An 8,519-nucleotide genomic window follows, 5' to 3' on the forward strand; every position below is an offset into this window, starting at 1 on the left:
AAATCTCGCCTCAAAATCCTGGATATTGTTAATTGCCAATTGTGATTCGAACTGCTGTTCAGAATTAGCTTGTTAGATTGGATATTCATTAGTTTGCGCCCAGCAATCCCAGCAGTTGCGTAATGGAGCACAGAAAATGCCAATTTACTTTGCCAGATCAAAAAACAAGTAGTTGATTTCGATGAACAGGAGATCTGATTGAAGAAAAGCGCTTGCAGAGTCTATGTGAAATTCTGAGGACCACGCCGGTGTTTTGAAACAATGTCATGTTTATGAATACATAGCGCTTCTGCATGTTTATGTTTGTATTGCTAATACATTATTGATTGCAGTCTATGTGAATTGAGCACAGAAGTTTTAGAACATCGCGTTCAGGACCAGTAAAATGAAAAACGCAGATCTACAGAAATTCTACAGGTTGCAATTAAATTCCATGTCACAACAACTTTTTTGGGGATAGATATATGGTATAAGAGCATTTTAACATAGATACAAAAAAATTTGTTATTATTTACGTTGTGGCAAATGCAAATAGATTGCATCGGATTGATTCAATCGGTAAATGGTTGATTTTATTTGTTAATTGCAACTAATGCAACGCAGATAGGGCGCAAAAGTTTTTGCTTTGTTTGAAACCAGTGGCTGGTATCTGATATATGATATAAAACTAATTATATGGCTGCGCCCTGTACGAAATAAGAAAGGAATCCAATTTCTATGTTTAAGTTGAAACAGAGTTTCTATTTTGGTATTCGGCATTTTAGAAGTCAATAAGATTGATTTGTATGCTTGTAATACAATTGCAGTGCACTCAGAGTTTCAGCTACATTATTTTTGGTATCAGAGCCAGAGTTACAGGTGTTGCAACAAAGATGCCGCCAAGGAGAGGAATTGGTCGAGGGAGACCAGAACCAAATGCAGTCTTGGTAGAAGAAGTGCGAAGATTGCGTGAACAAATGGAGACAATGGAAACAGCCCAGAGAAGAGCGCCTGATGAGGGAGCTGAAAGTTCTTCAGAAGAATCTGACGAAGAAGCGGAAGCAGGAGAAGAAAATGAAATTGCCAAAGTCCTCAAGATGTTGGCAAAAGTTGGAAGCAAACCCAAGATAGAAATTCCTATGTATGAAGGGAGTTTGAATGCAGAGGAGCTCATGGATTAGATCAGATCCATAGATCAGTATTTTGATTATGAAGAGGTTTAGGAGAATAAGAAGGTGAAGTTTGCAGTCACTAGACTGAAGGGCCATGCAGCCATCTGGTGGGACGAGTTACAAACATCAAGAATGAGAAAGGGGAAATCTAAGATCAAGTAATGGGATAAAATGGTAAGCAAACTGAAAGCCAAGTTTTTTCCTAAAGACTATCATTTGAATCTTTTTAAGTAGATGCAAAATCTGAAGCAGAAAGGAATGTCTGTTAAGGAGTATACAGAAGAATTCTACAGGTTAAATATCAGAACAGGGCATGTAGAAGATGATTTGGAGAAAGTAGCCAGATATGTTAATGGGCTAAGGTATGAGATCCAAGACAAGATTAGCCTGCTAAGTTTGAAAACTGTTGAGGATGCCTATCAAGCAGCCTTGAAGGCAAAGGAAAAATTGTTGCGCAAACAAAACTAGAGAAACAGAGGTAAGAATCCGGCAAAAGAAGGAAGGATACTTGAATCCAAAGTTCAACACTCTCAGAATGAGGCAGGGAGTGCGAGCAATAGAGCACCACAAAGAGGAGATTTTGGCCGTGGAAGGTTTGTGCCCAGAGGCAGAGGGCGAGGAAGAGATGTACGGTGTTATATATGTGATGAATGGGGACATATGCAATGGGATTGCCCTCATCAGAAGTCGGCAAACCCACGTAATGTGAATGTTGTTGAAACCAAAGAGGAGATTCCTCAACCTGAAGTTAAAGAGGAACCACCAGAAGTCGGAGAATCCCTGTTACTGAAGAGGGTATTACTGGAAGAAGCTAAGGAAGCCAAAGAACCAGTTCAAAGAAGGACTTTATTCAGAACTGTATGCAAGTCCAAGGGTAAGTGTTGCAAATTGGTAATTGATAGTGGTAGTACTGACAATCTTGTTTCTACAGAGATGGTGGATAAGTTGAAGTTGGAAAGGACAGTACACCCCACTCCTTATAAAGTATCGTGGCTCCAGAAAGGCCATCAAATTTTTGTAACTGAACAATGTAAAGTTGACTTTCAGATTGGTACTTATCAGGATGTTATTTTATGTGATATAATGCCGATGGATGTATGTCACATATTGCTTGGAAGGCCCTGGCAGTTTGACCGAAATGCCATACATGATGGCAGAAGAAATACTTATACTTTGGAGAAAGATGGGAATAAGCATACACTACTGCCGTTGAAAGCTGAAGATAATAAAGAAGCACTTGGAAACAGCGTTACGTTGATGAATGAGAAGACCCTGTTGCAGGAAGATGAGAAGGGTAAGGAGATGCATTTTGCTAGTGTTGGAAAACCCAAGGTAATTTTAACTTCTACAAATTTAGAAGATTTACCTGAAGAAATTCAGAACTTATTGAATGATTGTGCTGATATTGTTGTGGATGAGTTGTTGCCGATCAGGAGTATTAGTCATCATATTGATCTAATACCTGGAGTCAGTTTGTCGAATAAAGTAGCCTACAGGGTAATGCAGGAAAATACTGGAACACAAGAGTTGATGGATAAATGGCTAATCAGTGGAAGCCTTAATCCATGTGCTGTGCCAACAGTACTCAGTCTGAACGAAGAAGTTGAAAGGCGCATGAGTACAGATTCTCGAGCCTTATATAAAATCACCATCAGATTGATGACTGAAGGTTTGGAGGAATATGCAGTCTCTAAAGAAAAGTTGAAATTGAATCCGAAGAAAATCCAAGTATTTGTGAAATGGCTAACTCCTAGAAGCATATTTGAGGGAGATGTCAAAAGCAGATGGCAGGAATGTAGTAGCAAAGACAAACAACGAGCAGATATGAAGAGACGGAAAAAGAAACTCCACACAGGTGACTTAATCATGTATTGCAGATTGGTGCTTATACTAAAAGCCAAAAGAAGAACCACAAGGAGACGCCATAACAGACGAAAACCCAAAACAGGAAAAAGGAAAAAGAGAGTGCCAAAGAAAATCAGAGGTCAGACTCATTATCAGTGTTTGGTCAAGTGGAAAGAGCAACTAATGGAAGATTCCAGTTGGTTGACAGCAGCTGAATTGCAGAGATATGGAGTAAGTCTTGAAAGTTTGAAGGACAAATCTTTTCTTCCCCGGGAGTCTGATGCAGGAGCATCGGAACTAGCCAGCAATGTGGAAATTTGTCCACATGTTGTGGCTTGACAGGGTGAATTTCATTTACTGTTTGTTCAAATCCAGTTTATTGAGGAGGACGATTTCACAAATAATTAGTTATTATTGTAATAAGTGTGACTATCTTAGTGATAAGATTTGTTAAAACAGGTGTGTGCGAGCGCTAATAGGTAGGAGATTTTATTGTTAGGATTTTTAAAATTAGAAGATTGTGTTATCGATTTGTTAGTGGAGTTAATGTGAGGAAGTTGTAATAAACGAAGAGATTTTTCTTCGTGGGAGAGTTAGTTTTTGTGTGTGATCTTGGAGAGCGAGAGCTCAGCAAGAGGTAGAGTAAGTGTGGTGTGGTTGTTTGTATGGGCGAAAAGCTCCGATTAATAAAGAAGACTGTTTTTGAAGAAAACCAGAGATCGTTCTTGGGGAAAAGGCATCAAAGCAAATCTCTGTTTAATTAGTGCTGATGAATAAAAAAATGGTGTTTGCGCCCGATGTGTGATGGTTGATCTGTGTTATAAATGGAATAGATGTGGTTGTGTTAATGGTATGCAGATTAATACGTTGACAATTCTCTGAATTAGTTCGAATTGTGGTTTCAGTTTAAACTTGATAGAATATCTGTGTTATGATCAATGATATGTGTTAAATTTTGTGAGTGGAATCTTCCCACAGAGTATAACCAAAAACAGACTGCGCGGATTTTTGGGACAACGCTGGATTTTGGAAATTGTGGTTCTTAAAATCTCGCCTCAAAATCCCGAATATTGTTAATTGCCAGTTGTGATTTGAACTGTTGTTCAGAATTAGCTTGTTATATTGGATATTCATTAGTTTGTGCCAAACAATCCCAGCAGTTGCACAATGGAGCACAGAAAACGCCAATTTACTTTGCGAGATCAAAAAACAAGTAGTTGATTTCGATGAACAGGAGATCTGATTGAAGAAAAGCGCTTGCAGAGTTTATGTGAAATTCTGAGGACCATGCTGGTGTTTTGAGACAATGTCATGTTTATGAATACATAGCACTTCTGCATGTTTATGTTTGTATTGCTAATACGTTATTGATTGCAGTCTAAGTGAATTGAGCACAAAAGTTTTAGAACATCGCGTTCAGGACCAGTAAAATGAAAAACGCAGATCTACAGAAATTCTACAGGTTGCAATTAAATTCCATGTCACGACAACTTTTCTGGGCATAGATATATGGTATAAGAGCGTTTTAACACAAATACAAAAAGATTTGGTATTATTTATGTTGTGGCAAATGCAAATAGATTGCATCGGATTGATTCAATCGGTAAATGGTTGATTTTATTTGTTAATTGCAACTAATGCAACGCAGATAGGGCGCAAATGTTTTTGCTTTGTTTGAAACCAGTGGCTGGTATCTGATATATGATATAAAACTAATTATATGGCTGCGCCCTGTATGAAACAAGAAAGGAATCCAGTTTCTATGTTTAAGTTGAAACAGAGTTTCTATTTTGGTATTCGGCATTTTAGAAGTCAATAAGATTGATTTGTATGCTTGTAATACAATTGGAGTGTGCTCAGAGTTTCAGGTACATTACTATTTCTCTCACAATAATTTCTCTTTAAAATTTGAGGTTATTATAAGTGATCTCTTCCTTTACCAACAGATGGCCTAACAAGGATTTCATCCATGCTTGTGTCGAATGTGGTTCTAGATAGAGTTTGAATCAATTTTAAGAAGCCTCTTATCTTCCATGTTGTTTTACCTTATCTTACACATTATGTACCTAGTGAAAACCATGGTCTCAATAGAGAAAATTCTTGCATTGATGAGTAGGATATGATAGGGTGTATGTCCTTAAATTTTTTCTTTGTGTATTTAAAACTTATTTTGAATCCTTTCTATATTTATTTATTAATATTTTTGTCAATGCTATAATTCCAGTTTAGTTTGCGATGGATATTAATAGCAAGATATTTGTAAGAAGAAACTTACTTCAAGTTGTTTTTGTGATACACACAAGTATCATATCTGGTCCTTATGAATTTAATTGTCATAAATTTAATTTTGTTAGTATTAGTAACCATACCCATGTCGAAATAAAAACATTAGATAATTTTTATTTTCTTCCTTCAAACAATCCTCTAAATTATCAATATATAAGCCAAAAATAATAGAGGAAAATGGACAACATTGTTTGGCTCTAACAATGCTGTTAATTTATTTCTACTAACCACCAATAGTCTTAAACCTAGCATTAACATTAGCATACAACCTTGTGGTAGTACTCATCAAATAAAAAATAATATGTTTCAAAAGTTTTCCCTAATAGCGTTGTTGAAATATTTTCAAAATTCAACAAAACCACATAGTAGATTACTTTCATTGTTGAGATAGTTCTCCACAATGATCCTCAAAGTAATATTTTGGTGTAAAATTTAGTGATATCTCCTAAACTTAACTTGGACTTTCGTATTTCTTTCTTGGATTAATTTCTGCTTGTCATAAATAATTTTCTAAAGTTTTTTTTAAATGTGACTTATCACAACAATCTTATATTTATAGGAATTAATTTTACCATCACTTTTTTAAAATAATTTCAATGAAATCTTCACTCCATTGTTTAGAAAAACCTTACTTCACTTCCAAAATGAATAGTTTGTGAATGCGAAAGATGAAGATAAAGCTATAGATTTTAAGGTTTGTAACCTACAACATCCTTAATTTTCCCAATTGCTAAACATTTATCAAAAATAAAAATGAACATTTCAAACTGTATAGTCTTCAATATCCTTAATTTCCCCATTGATAAACACATAATAAAAAATTATTTGTTTATAAAAGAAAAAAATTCACCCTTTATATAAAATTTAGTTAATAAATTTATATTTTTATCATAGAAATTTAAACTGTTAAATTAAATTAATAAAAATTAATAAAAGTTTTATTTATTTTTAAAAATAATCAATTTAATAAAAAAGTTATATATATATATATATATATATATATATATAGATATATATATAATTTATGTCTTTTCACATGTTTACATGTTTTATTTTCATATATATATATATAGATATAGATATATAATTCAATGTTTTCTAGAAATGTGTAATTTTGAGTGTACTAAATGTGTAGTTGACACGTGTATCTTAAAAAAATATATATATATTTTGCAAATAAAAAAAATATTAGATAAAATATAAAATATAAGTGATGTGGAAGAGTTGTAATACATGTCATGTCTTTTTATCTAAACATGTTGAATAAGTTAAATTACATAAAAAATTAAATTAAATTAAAAATTAAAAAATAAATTAATAATTAAAATAAATTTAAGTAAAACTGTGTATATATCCATTTTATCTCATAATCTACCAAGTTTCATGATAAATCAAATCTCTTTTCACTCTAATGTAGGTTTGCATCTTAGGACATTTGATCCCTCTCAACTCTTATTAGATATAGACTTATGATAAATCAGTATGAAAGAGATGTGGTAAAAATATTACACTTTTAACACATTGTCATAAATGAAATGTTTGAATGACAATATAAGCTAATATAATTTCATATCAAATTTACAAAGATTAAAAGATTATTTTTTTTTTATATATAGAAATGTACATTTCCTTAAAATAATTGAATGAAAAACTTAAATAACTTATTTTAATATCTATATTTATTAATTCAATTTTAAAAAGAGGTAAAAAGTAATTGAAAAAATATAGAATTTGCTTTGTAAAAAGAGTAATTAGATTGAGATGTTCTATTTATTCCATTTTTAATATAAAACTAATACAAATACATTAAAAATATTAATGTGGTTGATATAGCTGAAGGATTAATAACATATAACAAAAAAAACTATTGCGACAAGAAGAACGTCTTACTAATGAAGGAATTTCTCTAATTAACCATACATAAAAAGGTTATGGGTCAACTTTAACTTAAGAGAAAGAGAATTATAAATTAATGTTATAAATAATAATGAGGAACTTATTATAATTAGAATAATGTCAAATCCCTAGGAAATTGGTGGGTGGGGAGCCATTTGGCACGAATCTAATTTTTAAAATGTATTAAAAGTGATGGACCATTTTACTAAACCATCTTAGATTCATTTAACACTGGATCTATCATGAGCCGAGAGGGATCAAATCCCTTGATGTGCAAACATTTCGTCAAGTTCTATACACCAAAAGGAAGGGTTTCACCTTAAGGGATTTGATCCATTTGGGCACATGATATATCCAGTGTTAGATAGATCTAAGCTGATATATAATAATACATAGTTATATTTTAATAATTAATATATCCCTCCTCCCCTCTCTCCTCCTTTATCCCAAGTCCTCTCGATGTTCCTTCCCTCTCCCTTCTCTCATAACTCCCTCTCCCCCTCCCCATCTCTCTATCTCTCTCCCCTCCAATGTTGTCACTATCTCCCTCCCTCCCTTCTCCTCTCCCTCTCCATCTTTGTGTTTCCCAATATTTCTTTTAGCCTTCTTTCCCTCTCTCACTCCTCTCTTTCTCTCTCTTCATTCTACCTCCCTCCCTCTCTCCTCTACCTCTCCATATTTGTGTTTCCCTCTATTTCTTTTAACCTTCTTTCACTCTCTCACTCTCTTTCTCTCTCTTCATTCCTCCTCTCCCCTCTACTTCATTTTATCTTTATCACTCTCTTTTTGCTCCCTCTATCATTAATATATATCATGAAATATTAATATATATTATAGTACAACTTTTTTTTTTGGTAGGTAACCACCCATGGGGGATTTGAACCAATGACCTATCTCAAGGAGTGCCTTAACAATGCACCCATTCACCATCAATCCAAAGCCCCGAGGGCTATTATAGTACAAAAAATTGAATATTCTATTAAATTTAATATTCTATTAATCTGAAGTTTTTAAAATTAATAATATTAATAAAATAATATATTAATATTAATATTATATTTAATATTAATATTATATTCAATGATTTTTTTTACATGGCACGGTAACAAAATTTATAGTAAAACTACATCAAATTATTATTTTCAAATAGTACAACTATGATGTGGAAATATTTGTGTATTTCAAGATTTTAATATATCCATATTCCCTTTAAAGATTCATTTTATAAATATTTAATTGAAATAAATATTAAAATATTTTGGAGGAGGATTTTGATTCTTTGTGTTGAATTAACCTTTTCCCTTTGATTTAAGAAAAGGTATTGCCTTTAGTAAAGAGTAA

This window comes from Pinus tabuliformis, chromosome 5_2 (genome assembly GCF_031772625.1).
Source record: "Pinus tabuliformis cultivar Carrire ecotype Pingquan chromosome 5_2, CPIR1, whole genome shotgun sequence".
In the NCBI taxonomy this organism is placed as follows: domain Eukaryota; kingdom Viridiplantae; phylum Streptophyta; class Pinopsida; order Pinales; family Pinaceae; genus Pinus; species Pinus tabuliformis.